The 20,199-nt window shown below is 49.5% G+C and overlaps 1 long non-coding RNA gene and 1 other non-coding gene across 2 annotated transcripts in view; both read right to left on the reverse strand.

The window, feature by feature from the left end:
* Positions 1 to 5,913: 5,913 nt before the first annotated feature.
* LOC119979027 overlaps positions 5,914 to 20,199 on the reverse strand; it is a 35,659-nt gene continuing 21,373 nt past the window's right edge. The window contains exons 2-3 of the long non-coding RNA XR_005463621.1: positions 17,849 to 18,146; positions 5,914 to 6,740 (exon numbers count right to left, since the gene is read on the reverse strand). This is a non-coding gene — a long non-coding RNA (uncharacterized LOC119979027). The remainder of the gene's footprint in view (positions 6,741 to 17,848; positions 18,147 to 20,199) is intronic.
* LOC119979169 lies at positions 7,169 to 7,335 on the reverse strand. Its single transcript, XR_005463669.1, has one exon. It is a non-coding gene; the product is annotated as a U1 spliceosomal RNA (small nuclear RNA).

Genomic DNA, 20,199 nt, shown 5'->3' on the forward strand with positions numbered 1-20,199 from the left:
CATCAGGTGAAGCATACGGTGCACACAATACCCTAGCTGTGGCCTAACATTTTATGCAGTTCCAGCATAACCACCCTGCTCTTAAATCTATGTCTCGGCTAATGTGGGACAAGTAGAAGCATTAAGGTCTACTGTTGTTACTTTAGGACCAAACTCAGAAAATTAATCTGACAAACATGTTCTAAAGTCATCAGGAAACAGGTGAGCATATTAAAATTGGTACATCCCAGGCATAAAGCTCAATGAGTGTAAAGAATGTTTCCAAGTAAACATTTCCCACCCATCATAACAACATGGTTTTATGACAGATTACAGAGTGGCTTTGACGGCAAACAGCATTGGTAAATTCAATTGCCCCATTACACAGAATTTACATCTGGGGTGGGATTCTCTGATCCTGAGGCTAAGTGTTGACACCGTCGGAAACGCTGTCGATTCCAGCAGGGCGCTGGAGCGGTTTACGCCGCTCCAGCTGCTGATCCGACTATGGAATGGGCACCGGGGGATGCACGCATGCGCAGTGGGTCCGCCGTGAACCCGCGCATGCGCAGTCCCACCGGCGCGATTTACACGCATGCGCAGTGTCTCCCTTGTCCACGCCGGCCCCGATGCAACATGTCACAGGAGTACAGGGGCCAGCACGGAAGGAAGGAGGCCGGGAGACAGAGAGGCCGGCCCGCCGATTGGTGGGCCCCGATCACGGGCGAGGCCACATCGGAGGCCCACCCCCGGGGTCGGACACCCCTCTCCCCACACAGTCCGCCACCCTACCCTTCAACGCTGAGTTCCCGCTGGCTGAGAGCAAGTGTGGACGGCTCTGGCGGGACTCTGTGTTTCCACGACGGCCACTCAGCCCATCACGGCCCGAGAATCGACGGGCCGACCACGGAGAATGGCCCGCGACCGGTCCCGTGCCAACCACGGCGGCGCCAACGGCGCCGATTCTCTGCTCTGGGGAGTAGAGCGCCACACCGGCGTCGGGGCGGTGTGGCGCGATTCGCACTGGTCACGGGGATTCTCCGGCCCAAGAGAATCCCACCCCTGATGTTTACATCTGATGCCAGAAACAGATTCGGATGAAAAAAAAGCGACAGGAAGCTCCAACAATTTGGATTCATATAGCACCCTTTTAGTGTAAGTCTCCCAAAGTGTAAGGAGGTGAAGCTGGATTTTACTTCCTTGGTCGGGAATCCTATTGGGGGAGGATACCTGGGTCCTGACCACTGTGCATTGGGTGTAGTCTGTAGATCCCAAATGATTTTGGTGCAATTAAGGACAATGGATGGACTCCCTGCATCAATGATGCCTTTTTAGGCGCACGGTCCATGGTGGGAGCTGCTCATGTATGTCAGCGGCATGGTGGCTCAGTGGTAGCACTGCTGCCTCACAGTGCCAGGGACCCAGGTTCAATTTTAGCCTTGGGTGACTGTCTGTGTGGAGTTTGCACTTTCTCCCCGTGTCTGCGTGGGTTTGCTCCGGGTGCTCCCGTTTTCTACCACCGTCCAAAGAAATAGATAGAGAAATACAGCACAGAACATGCCCTTCGGCCCACGATGTTGTGCTGAACTTTTATCCTAGGTTAATCATAGAATTTTGGACACTAAGGGCAATTTATCATGGCCAATCCACCCAAACTGCACATCTTTGGACTGTGGGAGGAAACTGGAGTACCCGGAGGAAACCCACGCACACACAGGGAGAATGTGCAGACTCCACACAGACAGTGACCCAAGTCGAAACCGAACCTGGGACTGTGAAGCAATTGTGCTATCCACAATGCTACCATGCTGCCCTTAAGAAGAAATTAATCTACACTCCATTATTCTACCCTAATCCATGTACCTATCCAATATCCGCTTGACGGTCCCTAACGTTTCCGACTCAACTACTTCCACAGGCAGTGCATTCCATGCCCCCACTACTCTCTGGGTAAAGAACCTACCTCTGACATCCCCCCTATATCTTCCACAATTTACCTTAAATTTATGTCCCCTTGTAATGGTTTGTTCCATCCAGGGAAAAAGTCTCTGACTGTCTACTCTATCTATTCCCCTGATCATCTTATAAACCTCTATCAAGTCGCCCCTCATCCTTCTCCGTTCTAATGAGAAAAGGCCTAGCACCCTCAACCTTTCCTCGTAAGACCTACTCTCCATTCCAGGCAACATCCTGGTAAATCTCCTTTGCACCTTTTCCAAAGCTTCCACATCCTTCCTAAAATGAGGTGACCAGAACTGCACACTGTACTCCAAATGTGGCCTGACCAAGGTTTTGTACAGCTGCATCATCACCTTACGGCTCTTAAATTCAATCCCTCTGCTAATGAACGCTAGCACACCATAGGCCTTCTTCACAGCTCTATCCACTTGAGTGGCAACTTTCAAAGATCTATGAACATAGACCCCAAGATCTCTCTGCTCCTCTACATTGCCAAGAACCCTACCGTTAACCCTGTATTCCGCATTCATATTTGTCCTTCCAAAATGGACAACCTCACACTTGTCAGGGTTAAACTTCATCTGCCACTTCTCAGCCCAGCTCTGCATCCTATCTATGTCTCTTTGCAGCCGACAACAGCCCTCCTCACTATCCACAACTCCACCAATCTTCGTATCATCTGCAAATTTATTGACCCACCCTTCAACTCCCTCATCCAAGTCGTTAATGAAAATCACAAACAGCAGAGGACCCAGAACTGATCCCTGCGGTACGCCACTGGTAACCGGGCTCCAGGCTGAATATTTGCCATCCACCACCACTCTCTGTCTTCTATCGGTTAGCCAGTTCGTTATCCAACTGGCCAAATTTCCCACTATCCCATGCCTCCTTACTTTCTGCATAAGCCTACCATGGGGAACCTTATCAAATGCAAAGATGTGCAGGTTAGATAGATTGGCCATGATAAATGCACAGAGAAAAGGAAGGACGAGGTAGCTTGCTCTTTCGAAGGGTTGGTGCAGACCCGATGGGCCAAATGGCCTCCTTCTGCACTGTAGGGATTCTCTATAGAAGGTGAGGGTGCCTCCACCGTAAGGTGGCTCGTCAACATCTGCCAGACATCAGCAAATCACTCCAATATCTTTGTTTCTCCATTGGCTCCAGGAGAACCAGTGGTGTGCATGCAGCTGCAGAACATCAAATCCCTGTTCTGGACTTCTGTTCTGTTGTCGGGGAATAAACTTGTTGGATTCACAATACATCGCAGTTAAACAAAATGGAAATAGTCAACGTAGGTTTAAGTAACAGAGGCAAGTTATGAAGACTAGGTGGAGACAATTCCTGGCTAAGCTCAATGGGGCTTCTTAAACCCAGAGTTATTGGTTTAAACCTCACAACTTTTTAAAAAATGTAATAAAATTTATTTATGTATCAACATAGAACATAGAACATAGAACAGTACAGCACAGAACAGGCCCTTCGGCCCTCGATGTTGTGCCGAGCAATGATCACCCTACTTTAAACCCATGTAACCCGTATACCCGTAACCCAACAATCCCCCCATTAACCTTACACTACGGGCAATTTAGCATGGCCAATCCACCTAACCCGCACATCTTTGGACTGTGGGAGGAAACCGGAGCACCCGGAGGAAACCCACGCACACACAGGGAGGACGTGCAGACTCCACACAGACAGTGACCCAGCCGGGAATCGAACCTGGGACCCTGGAGCTGTGAAGCATTGATGCTAACCACCATGCTACCGTGAGGAATATATTCATTTGTGGAAAGTAGAATAAATCTTTTTGATTGCATTTGCAGCAAGTCCTGTTCAAGAACCCAGCATCCCGCAGTATTTCTGATGAGAATTTTGAAAAATAAAGACTGAAAAAAAATTAATCGGGCATTTTGGAGTACTGTCAATCCCAAAGTGGTTCTGTGTTAATTTACTTCCGAATACGAGGTTTCAGTTTGCATCTGAAAACTTACTTGAGGTGACCGGGCGAATGTTTAATGATAAAGTCACAGGCTGATTCACACAGACTGACTTGGTGGGCGAGCTTTTCCTAAGCCAGGCGCTGTGAGAATTGTCGCTGGCGGTATGGAAAGTTTGATGTGCCAGGCCTGCTGAATTATGGCAGGAGTGGAAAATCCAGGCCCGTGTCTGCCCATGTGTGGAGAGTGCTTCCCCTAGTGTTGCAGCACAAACAAATGCAGCCAATCACAAGTTGTACTGATCTGGCAATGTACTACATCTTGGGGGGGGGATTCTCCGACCCCCCGGGCGGGACGGAGAATCGCCGGGGACAGCGTGAATTCTGCCACTGCCGGCTGCCGAATTCTCCGGTGCCGTGGGGGCACTCTATTCCTCCACGTCAGCCGCTGTGGTCCTCTGCCATGGCCGACGCGGAGATGAACACCCCTGCGCATGCGCTGGGATGACGCGAGCACATGCTGGCGCTCCCGTGCATGTGCCAACTCGCGCTGGCCGGCGGAAGCCCTTCGGTGCTGGTTAGCAAGGCGCCAAGCCCCTTCCCCGCCGTCCGGCATAACGCAAACCACTCCGGCGCTGGCCTCGCCCCTGAAGGCCCTGAGGATTCCATACCATTGGGGTGGCCCGATGCCGGAGTGGTTCACACCACTCCTTGGCGCTGGGACCCCCCGCCCTGCCGGGTAGGGGAGAATCCGGTCCCTTATTTCCAGTGGCAGATCAGACACCAGGGGCAGGATTCTGTGATCCTGAGGCGAAGTGTTGATGCCGTCGGAAACGCCGTCGCGTTTCTCAACGGCGTCAACATGGCCTCAGGATCAGCAATTCTGGCCCCTACAGGGGGCCAGCACGGCACTGGAGCGGTTCACGAATGCAACGTGCGCATGCGCAGTGGCTCTCTTCAACGCACTGACCCCAACACAACATGGAGCAGGGCTACAGGGGCCGGCGCGGAAGAAAGGATGTCCCCAGCCATAGAGGCCAGCCCGCCGATCGGTGGGCCCCGATCACTGGCCAGACCACATTGGGGGCCCCGCCGGGGTTGGACACCCCTTCTTCCCCCCCAGAGGCTGCCCCCCCACCCCCCGACCCTTCCACGCCAAGTTCCCGCCGGCTGAGAGCAGGTGTGGACGGCGCTGGCAGACGGCGCAGGACCCGGGCTTTTTTACGATGGCCGCTCAGCCCATCAAGGGCCGCGAATCGGCGGGGGTGGCAGCGGTTCCAGCGCCGCGCAAACCACGTCGGAGCAGCGTGGCGCGATTCGCACCGGTCGCGGGGATTCTCCAGCCCGGCCCCGGGCTGAGAGAATCCCTCCCCACAGATTTAAATGAGTGGGAATAGAAACAGGAGCACTCCTATTGACCCTGGCTATACAATGGTGAGTATCAAACTTACATCCTTTTCGAATGGAATACTCAGACCAGTTGCTCTGTTCCTAACTCTGGTTCCCTCCTGACTGACGGAATCAGATTTGAATCTATTTATGAGCTGCCCACCTCAGTTAAGCCAACGCCTCAACCTCCCAGAGAAACAGCGGTGAAAATAAGTGGGCTGCAGAATATAAACAGAGCAACATGTGTGCCACTTTAACTCCTGGCTCTAAATTCTCCAGCTGTTCGCTGGCGGCAGGAAATTCTGGTTCCGCCAGCAGCGAATGGGGGGCCAAATTCTCCTTCCTCACCAACAGCGGTAGCGGAGGGGGCTCGCAATGGAGAATCCCACTCCTAACCTGTTTAGTGGTGGGGGATAAAATCCACCCCCACCCAAAATGAACATGATCCATTGCCCCAGTGTTAACCTAAAGGCCAGTAATGTATTAGGAAATGTCCCAGCAATAGAAGTAAGGAAATGAATCCAGTGCTGTGAAATAGTTCCTATATCATGTACTTATGTAATTTATTATGTATTATATGTGCATCCTACATGTGTGTCATAATAAGGACATTGCACAAGAGTGTGTGAGCTCAATAAAACAATAAACACTGCAGTTAGGTTGTTTTATTTGTTAAAAGTTTTGTGAGATACGTATTTGCATATTTTTGCAAGATAATTACTAACACTTTGCTTTGCAAAGTATAAAACACAGCCGCAAATATGTGGAAAATAATTCATGTAGATGAATAATAATAGAAAATGTCAATTTGGGAAATTGAAAATCACATTGAAATACAAACGTAATGTAAATTGCATGCAAATCAGCACAATATGATCTGGTTTTATGTACTTTTTGGTAAGTATTATCTAACATTACAGTCCTGACAACCTTCAATTTGCTGGTCATTGATTGATTGTCCAGTATTCTAATTCTCATTCCACACAATTACAGCAAAGTACATTCTGGATGAATAGATTTGTAGCAAGCCGCAGTAACAGAATTTGCAAAGTATAATCAACCTGGCAAATCTGTCTCAGTGATGGCAGATGCATTTTTCTCAGTTCCCGCGATTGTAGTTACAAAATATCCAAATTGATCAAAACTCCCATAGATTTTAGAATAAAGTTTAAATAACTGATTTTGTTACAGTACAATTGGAGTTTCAAAACAATTATAACAGCAACAGATCATAAGATTTTAATGCCTACATCTCCCATTCTTGTGATTCTTCAGAATAGTTTTTCTCTTTGGCTACAATAGCTTCAGACTTTCAGCTCGGTTCAACTTTCACGTGTCGCTCTGCCTCAGTCCCTTCTCCAGTCCTTTTCCTTGGGGCAGGGTTATTAGAACAGGTGTCAGGGTTGTTCACCCTTCTCCTGGAGTGCCCACCTGGTGTAGAGAGGGGAGGAGAATGGCTGTGGGACAGATTCTGGGACTAAATGCCAAAGGATACATAAAGTAGAGTCGTTAACATTCACCAAACCAAATGAGGCATTACTCCATGAGAAGCATCAACATATTTACACATAAAGATTGTAGTCGTACTTCCAGTCTTGCATCAACTAATAGTAATAATAAAAGTCTTTAATATTGTCACATGTAGGCTTACATTAACACTGCAATGAAGTTACTGTGAAAATCCCCGAATTGACACACTCTGGCGCCTATTCGGATACACAAAGGCAGAATTCAGAAGCTCCAATTCACTAATAAGCACGTCTTTTGGGATTTGCGGGGGGGAACCGGAGCACCCGGAGGAAACCCACGCAGACACAGTGAGAAAGTGCAAACTCTGCATAGACAGTGACCCAAGCGGGAATCAAACCTGGGACACTCGCGCTATGAAGCAGCAGCGTTAACTACTATGCTACCGTGCCACCCAACACAGTCCCCCACTACCACAGATTTTACAGGCGAGTATCAGCATTTGGGGACATCCCAGGCGTCGGCACATTGGAGGTACAATGGGCTAGCCTCGTCCTGGGCGGACCACCTTCTTGATCATGGTTTCACCCCTGCCAGGTAACTAATTAACACAAATTGAGCAAACAGAATCTCCAGCATGATAAAGCCAAGTAACATGAACCCCAATCTGTTAACACAATCCTAAAGCAGTTGGTGATGGGTGAAAGTGGACACAAATAATTTTCTTGATAATAGCTTGATTGATCAAATGCCGCATAGCATATGTCTGCTTCCTTCCTACTCTCCCTGTGTACCACCAGTTTCTCTTTATAAGTGCACAAGGTAAATTAAACAATGCCCTTCATCTTTGTATCTGAATCTAATTAACATCCCATTAAAATAATCTATGAGCTTCATTCCAGACATTTGAGTTTCCATTTGCTTTAGTCTAACCCTGGCTTGACACAAATCACAGTAAGAAGTCTTGAAACACCAGGTTAAAGTCCAACATGTTTGTTTCAAACACTAGCTTTCGGAGCAATGCTCCTTCCTCAGGGATTCACCTGAGGAAGAAGCAGTGCTCCAAAAGCTCGTGTTTGAAACAAACACGTTGGACTTTAACCTGGTGTTGCAAGACTTCTTACTGTGCTCACCCCAGTCCAAAGTCGGCATCTCCACATCTTGACATAAAGCTACAGCTTTAAAATGATTTTGGTTGACTTCCTGGAACTAAATGTTATTCATCATAGAATCCCGACAGTGCAGAGGGAGGACATTTGGCCCATTCAGTCTGCACCAACCCTCTGAAAGAGCACTCCACCGAGGCCCACTCCTTCACCCCATCCCTGTAACCCCACCTAACCTTTGGACATTAAGGGGCAATTCAGCAAGTCCAATCCATATAACCTGCACATCTTTGGACAGCGGAAGGAAACCGGAGCACCCAGAGGAAACCCCGCGCAGCTACAAGGAGAATGTGCAAATGTCACACAGTCACCCAAGGTCGGAATTGAACCCGGGTCCCTGCCGCTGTGATGCAGCACTGTGCCACCGTGCTGCCCAATGTTAATAGAAACTAACCCAACCCCTGGCCCTTGTCTTTCCATTATAAGTTAGTCACTGTTGATCAAAGCATTGCTCATTCACCTAAATAGATGTGCATTTTTATTGTTGGCCTCAATGTGGTGCACAGCCGACAGTATAACTCTGATCTGCTGACTTTGGAGCATACTTCTTAGTTACTGGTCTGAAATAATAGTTGATGTCTAATAGCAGCCTGATATCGGACATTCATAAAGTAATACACAGTTAATCGAAAATGGTATATTAACTTATTGCTGATCCATAAAACCCAAAGCAAATAGATTTGTAAATGAAGTAGAGTCAGTTCAGAGAAAGTGCAAAGTTTGACCTTCATAAAAATGTGTTCAGCCAAACTTGATAACGAGAGTTACCCCGATCAGTGATCATCACATGCGCTTGTAGGTGTAAATGTTATAACTGCATCGTGGACAAGTGTGTTCCACGTCCTTCAGATCATTTACAAAGAAGGGTATAAAACAGCAGCCCAGCCAGCATCTGTCAAAAAGCACAGTGTCACTTTCAATACAGAGAAACGGTTAACATTACAAGATGAGTAATTTAATAAGGGCTAACAAAATCAATTCCTGTATATGAGGATCCGTACCTCAGTATTACATTTGCAGCAATGTAGAACTTAAATGAAGTGAAGGAATCAGGAATGTAAGTTAAGGTGGCACAGTGGTCAGACTGCTGCCTCACAGCACCAGGGACCCGGGTTCAATTCTGACCTTGGGTGATAGTCTGTGTTGAGGTTTCACTTTCTCCCCGTGCCTACATGGGTTTCCTCCATGTGCTCTGGTTTCCTCCCACAGTCCAAGGATGGGCAGATTAGATTGGCCATGCTAAATTGCCCCATAGTGTCCAAAAGGTCAGGTCGGGTTATGGGAATAAGGTGCAGGCATGGAATTAAGTCGGGTGCTCTTTCCAAGGGCCGGCGCAGACTCGGCCCGAATAGCTGCCTTCTGCACTGTAAGTTTGATGATTTTATGAACTCGAGCATTGGAGGTTAAAGGGATAATGTACTTAAAGGAGGACACAACATTGTTGGGGGGGGGGGGGGGGGCAGATGCAATGAGACTGATTGGTGAGAACAACAAAACTCCTATTACAGGCTCTACATGGGCGAGAGTGCAGGTAAAGGTGCAAGAATGAGACTTTTCTATTGGAATTCTGACTTCTGAATCATGGAATTCTACCCTTTTAATTTTATAATAATAATAATTTTTATTGTCACAAGTAGGCTTACATTAGAATAGAATAGAACAGTACAGCACAGAACAGGCCCTTCGGCCCTCGATGTTGTGCCGAGCAATGATCACCCTACTCAAACCCACGTATCAATCCTATACCCGTAACCCAACAACCCCCCCCCTTAACCTTACTTTTTAGGACACTACGGGCAATTTAGCATGGCCAATCCACCTAACCCGCACATCTTTGGACTGTGGGAGGAAACCGGAGCACCCGGAGGAAACCCACGCACACACAGGGAGGACGTGCAGACTCCGCACAGACAGTGACCCAGCCGGGAACCGAACCTAGGACCCTGGAGCTGTGAAGCATTTATGCTAACCACCATGCTACCGTGCGGCCCCTCCATGCTACCGTGCGGCCCCTTGGACTGGATTAACACTGCAATGAAGTTACTGTGAAAAGCCCCCAGTCGCCATATTCCGGCGCCTCTTCGGTTACACACAGGGAGAGTTCAAAATGTCCAAATCACCTAACAGCACGTCTTTCAAGACTTGTGGGAGGAAACCGGAGCACCCGGAGGAAACCCATGCAGACACAGGGAGAATGTGCAGACTCTGCACAGACGGTGACCCAAGCCAGGAATTGAACCTGGGACCCTGGCGCTGTGAAGTAACAGTGCTAACCACTGTGCTACCGTGCCACCCATTAAAAAAGAAAATATGGAATGCATCATGAATTTACGTGTCATAAGAAAGGGAAATCGCATTTACATTCCAACATGTGAAATAGGAGCAGAGGTAGGCCATTCAGCCCCTCGAGCCTGCTCCACCATTCTGTAAGATCATTGCTGATCTGTTTGTGTTTTGAATTCCATCTATCCCCAATAACCTTTGATCCCATCGTCGAACAAGAATCTATTTACCTCCACCTTAAATATAGTCAGTGACTCAGCTTCCATCGCCTTCTGAGGCACAGAGTTCCAAACTCTCACAATCCTCTGAGAGAAAACAAATTCTCCTCATCGCTACCCTAAAAGGGTGGCCCCTAACCTTCAAACTGTACTTTCTATTTCTGGACTCACACATAAGAGGAAACATCATTTCAACGTCCACGGTTCAGGATCTTCAATCAAGTCACCCCCCAGTCTTCTAAACTTCAACCTTTCCTCATAAGACAACCCACTCATTCCAGGTATCAATCAAGTAAACCTCCTCTGAACCATTCCCAACCCATTTACATCCTTCCTCAAATAAGAGACGAAAATTGCAGAGTATTCGAGTTATGGGGCGGGATTTACCAGATGTTCACACTGGTGGGAAATTCCGGACCCACTCTGGCACACAGATTTCCCGGTGGCGAGGGGTGCCCGACGCTAAATGAAATGCTTCGGGACCGGTTAGTGTGTGGTATAAACGACCTCACAATACAGAAACGCCTGTTGGCGGAAACGGAGCTAGACTGCAGGCAGGCGTTACAGCTCACACTGTCCCTAGAAAAGGCAGCAAGTGGGGCGCCAATGGAGGTAGATACCTGTGAGAGGGACTACCACAACGGGTCCTGCTACCAGATAGCCGCTCTCAGGAAAAGCCTGAGGAATAGAGGGAAAAAGGAAAACCCCAGAACTGCCCCCAAGTCTGCTAGGACTAACTGGAGACAGAGGGAATTACCGGCTGAGGCTCCCCCAACAGAGAAGGACCGTTTCTGGCACCAGACAGAGTGGGGTAACAGCGACAGAAACCCTAGAAAGAGGTAGCAAAAGAGGAATAGCAGGTGGGGACGCAGGGAAGTACACAACCTAGACGCCCCATCCTCCTCCGAAGGGGAACAATTATATAATATTGCAACAAAGAAAGCAGAACCCATTAGGATTACCCCATGGGTGAACAGGCGGCCGACAATAATGGAAATAGACACGGGTGCAGCCGTATCAGTAATGGGAGTGGCAGCATTTAGAAAAATCAAAGATGGACTCCAGCCACTAACCCTAACAAAAACATCGACGAAACTTAAAACCTAAACGGGGGAACCCCTGGAAGTTCTCGGCACGACTCATGTACCCGTGGAATATGAGAAACAATTGCTCAGATTACCGTTGACGATAGTAGAGGGCTCCGGACCGAGCTTAACTGGACGCAACTGGCTGAAAGACCTAAAATTAGATTGGATGAAAATTTTCCAGAGTGGAAGCGGGCAGTTGAGTTGAGTACTCCAAAAATACCCAGAGGTCTTCCAGGAAGGATTTGGGGAAATCATAGGCGCCAAAGCAACTTTGCACGTGGACCCAGAAGCCCTTCCAAAATTTTGTAAGGCCAGGCCGGTACCTTTTGCATTAAGGAAGAAAGTAGAGGTCGAAATAGAAAGGTTACGGCGCGACGGCATTATCAGACCAGTACAGTTCTCGGAATGGGCAGCGCCGGTGGTACCAATTTTGAAGCCAGACGGCTCGATACGTCTCTGTGGAGATTTCAAATGGACGGTAAACAAATACGCACTGCTGGACAAATATCCAATCCCGAAAATAGATGACCTATATGCCAAAATGGCAGGTGGGCTTTTGTTCACGAAACTGGACATGAGCCACGCCTAAAACTGGACAAGGACTCCCAGAAGTTCGCTACGATCAACACCCTGAAGGGCCTTTTTCGTTATATTAGGCTACCTTTTGGAGTGTCATCAGCCTGCGTTATATTCCAGCGTACGATGGAAAATATACTGCAAGGACTACCGCAGGTGGCGATTTATTTGGATGATGTCTTAATCACAGATAGGACAAACAGGGAACACGTAAGGAACCTGGAGGAAGTGCTCAGGCGTTTCGCAAAGGCAGGCGTACGGCTAAAAAGGGAAAAATGTGTTATTCTGGCCCCACCAGTGACGTACCTGGGATATAAAGTAGACGAGTCAGGCTTACACCCATTAGAAGACAGAGTAAGGGCAATAAAAGAAGCCCCAGCTCCCACCACGGTCCAGGGGTTACGATCATTTCTAGGGTTGGTAACCTATTATGGAAAATTTATTGAAATTGGGCGTCCATCCTAGAACCCCTCCACCAGCTACTAAAAAAGGGGCAAGAATGGAAATGGTCCGCCCGCCAAAACCGAGCATTTAGGGACATTAGGGAACAGCTGTCATCCGAAAATGTCCGAGAGCATTATGACCCAAGGAAGGAGTTGGTGGTCACTTGTGATGCATCCCCCTATGGGGTAGGAGCCATCTTAGCCTATAGAGGAAGGAATGGGGAAGAATGGCCAATAGCCTATGCTTCGAGGACCTTGGCGATGGCTGAGAGGCAGTACACCCAAATCGAGAAGGAAGGACTGGCGGTGAAAAAATTTCACCAGTATCTGTACGGGCAGAAATTCACCACAGTGACGGACCATAAGCCGTTATTAGGGTTATTAAAAGAAGACAAGTCAATACCTCCGATTACATCAGCTAGAATCCAACGCTGAGTATTGCTACTGGCGGCGTATAGATACGTTCTGGAGCACAGACCGGGAACGCGAGTAGCAAATGCAGATGCTTTGAGCAGATTTCCCCTCCCGGCCACTCCGCCGCAAATACCAAAAGTAGAGGAGACAGTAATGACTCTAAATTTTTTGGACACCCTACCAGTAGACGCACAACCTATTCGGTTATGGACGCAAAAAGACCCAGTTTTAGCCAAGATGAAGCATTTACTGCTAACAGGGGAATTGGAAAGACTAGTGGAGCCCCAGATGCACCCATACTGGAGCAGAAGGGACCAAATAACCGTAGAAGACGGTATCCTATTATGGGGAGCCCAGGTAATAGTCCCAGCTCAGGGCCGTCAGACAATCTTAACCGAGTTACATCACGGACACCCAGGGGTGTCTAAAATGAAGATGCTAGCTCGAAGCTATGTTTGGTGGCCAGGTTTGGACACACACATAGCAGCCTTGGTACATCGGTGCCAGGAGTGCCAACAGGGACAAAGAGTGCCACCAGCGGCGCCATTGCACCCGTGGGAATGGCCAGGCAGACTGTGGACCCGCCTGCATATTGACCACGCCGGGCCTTTCATGGGCTCAATGTTTTTGGTGATAGTGGACGCCCACTCCAAATGGTTGGACGTCCACCGGGTAAACACGGCAAGCACAGCATCGACAATTGAAAAGCTCAGGGCCTCGTTTGCAACACATGGACTTCCGGAGGTATTGGTGTCGGACAACGGAACGGCATACACAAGTGGGGAATTTGGAAAATTCCTGAAGGAAAACGGAATCCGTCACATCAAAACGGCCCCTTACCATCCAGCGACCAACGGCCTGGCAGAGAGAGCGGTCCAGACACTTAAAGCGGGACTCAAGAAGCAGCCGGCAGCGTCAATGGACATAAAGCTCTCCCGCTGGCTGTTTGATTACAGGACCACACCGCATTCCACAAGGGCATACCGCCAGCTGAACTCTTAATGGGAAGGCGGCTGCGAACGAGGCCGAGTCTCCTTTTCCCAAATTTAGCGGGGAAAGTGGAGAAACAACAGGAGGCCCAACGCAGGGGGCATGATAATAGTCGGCAGCAGAGACATTTCCAGTTGGGGGCACCGGTCTGGGTCAAGAATTATGGGAATGGACCAACGTGGGTCAAAGGCACGGTAGAGTCCCAAACAGGGCCCATATCCTATGAGGTTTCAATAGGAGGCAAGGTGCTGAAGAAACACGTAGACCAAATAAGGGCAGCGGAACCACACCTGGAGGCGGGCGAAGCAGGACCGCCTAAAGCTGGGATAGCAATTTCTCCAGACCCCGTCATCCAGTCGTCAGAGTCGGAGATGGGCACGTTCGACGAGGCCGCCGCGACACCTCTCCCAAGGCGGAGGAAGAACAACTTCCAAGGAGGTCATCAAGGAAAAGACGGGCACCTATAAGGTACACCCCGCCCACTTCGGAGAACGACCCGGCGGACGACACAGAGGTGACAGACCCAGACATGAGGAGCAGGAAGAAGCTCAGAGGAATGCCAGCTGGCAGGAATTCCTCGGACCTTGGGTGGGGGGGGGGGGGGGGGGGGGGGTGTAATGAACTCCAATTAGCTTTATTGGTTGGCCAATTGGAGTATGAGTTCCCTCAATGATAGCTCATTGAGGGGGCCCATATAATCTCCTGTGTAGGCTTTGTGAGCCAGTCTTTAGTTGACTGGACTGCTAGCAGCACTGTTTGTAGCTGCTCCTGTAATATCGTTATTGTAAATAAATATTGGTGTGGTGACGGAACTCCTGCCTCCCGTGGATTACTACAGTATATATACACGATTGTTTATAAATATGAAAAATGCGAATAAAAATATTTTTTATTAAATGATCACTGCACTTCAGATATCACTGACATCAGCCACCATTCCAGTGATCATTAAACCCTCTTGTTGGACTGGGGTGAGCACAGTAAGAAGTCTTACAACATCAGGTTAAAATCCAACAGGTTTGTTCGAATCACTGGCTTTCAGAGCACTGCTCCTTCCTTCTTGTAACCCAGTAACTCCCACTTTCCCTTTTTTTTGGACACTAAGGGCAATTTAGCATGGCCAATCCACCTAACCTGCATGTCTTTGGACTGTGGGAGGAAACCGGAGCACCCGGAGGAAACCCACACAGACAACATGCAGACTCCGCACAGACAGTGACCCAGCGGGGAATCGAACCTGGGACCCTGGCGTTGTGAAGCCACAGTGCTATCCACTTGTGCTACCATGCTGCCCAACGTGGTCAATGTTTGCAAATATTGGAGTTTCACCACTTAGGCCACTGAAGCTTGAAAGGATATGAATGGATCAAAGCTGCAGATAGTTTTACAAGCTGTCAATCACAGACAACTACTCAAAAGCTATGAATGGCTTGCAGTAGTGGATCTGTGGGAACCAGATGCAGGCACAGCTACTCTCCCTCGAAGAATGGACATATGAAGCTGCAAGGTAAGTATTACAGCTATAATGCTCCCCACAGCCCCGTCTAGACTGCTCTTTAGCTTTCAGATGGGGTCCTTTTTATGGTTAGGGGGTGTCTGTGGAGGAGGTTGCTTTAAGCAGGGAGGCCTTGTGGGAGGTCCTCCTGTTACAGGGGTGCCCATGTGCGGGGATTAGAGGCCAATTTGTGGTGTGTTGAGGGGGTTGATTTGCAGTGCAGGGGTGGTCTGGGTTGATTTGCAGAATGGGTTGGGAGGATTGGGGCTGATTTGCAGTGCGGGGGGCTTGTGGGCCTGCAACATCGGCATCTGGCTGCCTCTCAAGATGGCGGCCTGATAGCGAGATTCCCTGGGAATCCCTCATATTCCATACAATGCATAAATTTGCATGGAGTGGAATACTGAATTGCATCCCGTTTTACAACTGCAAGTGGGTCGTAAAACTGATGCAACTCAGTTCCGGTGGGAGAACTCTTGTCGGTGGGATCGTCCGCTTCGCCGGCAGGGCACTCGCGCCCATGGATTTCTCGACAGTGTGGCGGAGCCCACAATGGGAAGCCCCATTAGCCGACTGCTGGGATGGCAGAGTGTCTACGCAGTCTTAAACGCCATCACATTTTACGACGGCGTGAACGGGCCCCCTACAGGGGGCCAGTACGGGACTGGAGTGGTTCACGCCTCACCAGCTGCAGATCCCGGCGTGAACTGTACACCACGGGATCTGCACATGCACAGTTGAGCCGGCGCCAATGGGGACATGGGCAGTGGCCTCCTTCATCGAGCTGGCCCCAACGCAACATGGTGGAGGACTACAGGGGCCGACACGTAGGAAAGGAGGCCCCCAGCCACAGAGGCTGGCCTGGCAATTGGTGGGCCCCAATCCCGGGCCAGGCCACATCGGAGGCCCCCCTCCGTGGTTGGACCCACCCCACCTCCGCAAAGGCCGCCATCCGAACCTTACACACAGAGGTCCCGCCACCCCAGAGCAGGTTAGGATGATGCCGGCGGGACACTGCTCTTTTCTTACAGCCGTTCGGCCCATTCGGGCCAGCAAATCGGCAGGCCGGCCGCGTAAAGCGGCCTGCGACTGGCGCTGTGCCAACCAAGCCGCCGTCAATGGCGCTGATTCTCAACTCTGTGGAGAATCGCATGCCGTCATCAGGGCAGCATGGCCCATTCGCGGGGATTTTCTGGCCCAGCGCAGGGCTGAGAGAATCCTGTCCATATTCTCCCAAATGGAGAATCCAGCCCTCAGTATTTTGGCCTCAACTACTTCCTAATGAATTCCACAGGCCAACCACTCTCTGGGTGAAGATATTTCTCCTCATCTCTGTCCTAAATAGTCCACCCCGTATCCTCAGAGTGTGATCCCTGGTTCTGGACACACCCACCATCATTCCTGCATCTACCGTGTCTGGTTCTGTCAGAATTTTATAGGTTTCTGAAGTCCAGTGAACACAATCTTGACCAATTCAATCTCTCCTGATATGTCAGTCCTGCCATCCCAAGAATCAGTCTGGTAAACCTTTGCTGCACTCCCTCCACAGTAAGAACATCCTTCCTCAGATACTGAGACCAAAACAATATTCCAGATGTGTCCTCAGCAAGGCCCTGAATAATTATAGCAAGACATCCCTGCTCCTGTACTCAAATCTTCTTGTAATGGAGGCCAACATACCATTTGCCTTCTTTACAGCCTGCTGTACCTGTATGCTTACCTTCAGTGACTGGTGTCCATGGACACCGAGGTCTCGAAGCACATTCCCATCTCCTAATTTATGGCCATTCAGATAATAGTCTGCCTTCTCGCTTTTGCTACCAAATTGGATAACTTCACATTTATCCAAATTATAATGCAGCACGGGCAGCACGGTAGCATGGTGGTTAGCATAAATGCTTCACAGCTCCAGGGTCCCAGGTTCGATTCCTGGCTGGGTCACTGTCTGTGTGGAGTCTGCACGTCCTCCCCGTGTGTGCGTGGGTTTCCTCCGGGTGCTCTGGTTTCCTCCCACAGTCCAAAGATGTGCGGGTTAGGTGGATTGGCCATGCTAAATTGCCCGTAGTGTCCTAAAAAGTAAGGTTAAGGGGGGGGGGGGGGGGTTGTTGGGTTACGGGTATAGGGTGGATACGTGGGTTTGAGTAGGGTGATCATGGCTTGGCACAACATCGAGGGCCGAAGGGCCTGTTCTGTGTTGTACTGTTCTATTCTATCTGCCATTCATTTATCCACTCGCCCAACTTGTACAAATTTCACTGACAGATCTCTGCATCCTCCTCACAGCTCACCCTCCCACCAAACTTGGTGTCATCTGCAAATTTGGAGATATTACATTTTTTTCCATCATCTCAATCATTAATGTGATTAATTGATTGAAGATAGCCTTTAAACCCATTCACAAAGAATAAATTGCATAAGCTATGAAAAAAAATTAAAAGCACTTACCCGAAGAATATCATTGTCCCAAAAATGATCCAACCCAGGAGACCTACTTTGTAGGTGAGCTGAGTCATAAATTCTTACCCACAGCTGGGGTTTGGGCAAACTGTGCGAGCAGGACGGTCAGTAAAAGATGCAGCAGCAAACACAGGTTGTACTGGCTGTTGTACAATTATAGGCACTGGCACTGGGGCTGGGGCACCGGGTTGATTTATGATCACATTTGATGGCTGCCATGGTCCTTGCTGGAACTGAGCTTGCATTGGTGCTGGAGAGACATTCATCGCTTGCAATTGTAGATTCCCTGGATGATTACCAAGGAGATGAAAAAATGTTAGAACCATCGACAGGTATATATTGTGCCACAAGAGAATAATGGATTTTTCTAAAGTGCTTATTTTCACACACCCAGGCTGTAGGATCTGCATCAAAGAATCATCGAATTTACAGTGCAGAAGGTGGGCATACAACCCATTGAGTTTACATCAGCCCTTGGAAAGAGCACCCTACCCAAGCCCATGCCTCAACCATTACCCAGTAACACCAGCTAACCGTTTGGACACTTGGGGGCAATTTCACATGGCCAATCCACCTAACCTGCACTTCTTTGGAATGTGGGAGGAAACCAGAGCACCCGGAGGAAACCCATGCAGACACGGGGAGAAAGTGAAAACTCCACAGAGAGTCATCCGAGGCCGGAATTGAACCTGGGTCCCTGGAGCTGTGAGGCAGCAGTGCTAACCACTATGCCACTGTGCCGCCTCAAGGTTCGGTTTCAGATGAAAAATAAATAAATAAACTATTTAACCAAGAAACTGCTGGTATGAAATCCCTTTAACATTGTAACTCACTCATGAACTCATTCGAGGAAATGGCTGAACAAATCTGCTAAAATATGGCACCACAATATTTTGTTAAAAATGAATAGAGATATAATGATTCAGAGTTTGCGAGTGCTCACTGCCCTAGGGTAAATCTAACAACGATGTCTGCATATGCACACTGAAGAAGGGAAATCTGGAAGCTGTTGTCAGAGATACCCTGATTATTCACAGAGGCCAGAACATTCGGCCTGTTTCCGCTACCTGGATCGTCTGGTCCTGCCAATTCTCCGGTGGCAGGGGGTGCATACAATGGGAAACCCCGTTGTCAGGACCAGGAGATCCCACCACCAACCATTGACAAGCTGTCTCCATTGCTGCAAAACCACCCTAAACCGCCCCCCCGCACCGTCCTCCACCCCACATTAACCCTTCCACACTGCCCCATCTGTTCGACGAACTCTATCATCACATCACCTGACTCAAAGGTCACCTGAAGCCCCTTTACATATCAGTGTCATTTATTGGATGTTTAATATAAATGAGACAACTAATTGGAATGTCTGTTAACTCATTACTTAACACCATCCACCACCACCCTCTACCCCTACTATCATCTGTCCAATCATATGTCATGTCTTGCGTATTACAGGATCACATGGCAATGACAAAGACTCTTCTGGTGTCCCCCGACCCCAACCACAACCCCAGCCCCAGGAGAGGAGCGAGGAGGAGCAGGATGCGGACATGATCGGAGTGCTTGACCCGCAATCAGAGACACCCGGAGCATCAGTCTGGGGACGAGATTGACTTCCCATCACAGCTGTCTCCAACACCCTCCACCATTCCCAAGGCACTCATGTTGGCTGGGCACCTTAGTGAAGAGGCTCCTGGACACTCTCTGGTGCGCATCACACACATGCTCCAGTGCATCAGGTGGAGGTAGGAACCCCAGAGGGGGCGGACGGTCAGAGGGCGGACCAACCCCAGGGACTAGCTGCCATCCAGGTGGGATTTGGGCTTCTGGAAAGGGCGGTCCCATCAATCATGGAGACACAATCGTACAGCCAGGGACTGTACGAGGGGTTGTCGGCGAGCATCCAGCACCTGCAGATGCATTTGGAGAAATCCAAACGTTTGCAGGAGCAGGAGGTGGTGCCGATCATACGTGCCAACCAAGCCAACACTGCATGGGTTCCATCCGTGGTGGAAGTCTTGGAAGGGGGGGGGGGAATGTATTGGCCATGGGTTAAGATGTCCAAGGCCAGGGGCACTCTGTGCGAGCGGTAGCCGAGACGAGGACAATGCTGCCATGTCATCGGCAGCCATGTGTCAGGGCCACCTGGACATTGCAGTGGCACTCCTTAGCGTGGCCCTGTCACAATCGATGGCATTGCCCAAGTGCAGGCCAATGTGGCACAGGCCGAGGCGGAAATGGCGCAGTCACTGGCTGATGTGCTGCAGACCCTGAGGGTGGTGTCCTAGTCACAGCGTCATGTGGGGCAGCACGGTAATGATGTGTTGGGTAAGTCTGCG

This window comes from Scyliorhinus canicula, chromosome 15, assembly GCF_902713615.1.
Source record: "Scyliorhinus canicula chromosome 15, sScyCan1.1, whole genome shotgun sequence".
NCBI lineage: Eukaryota > Metazoa > Chordata > Chondrichthyes > Carcharhiniformes > Scyliorhinidae > Scyliorhinus > Scyliorhinus canicula.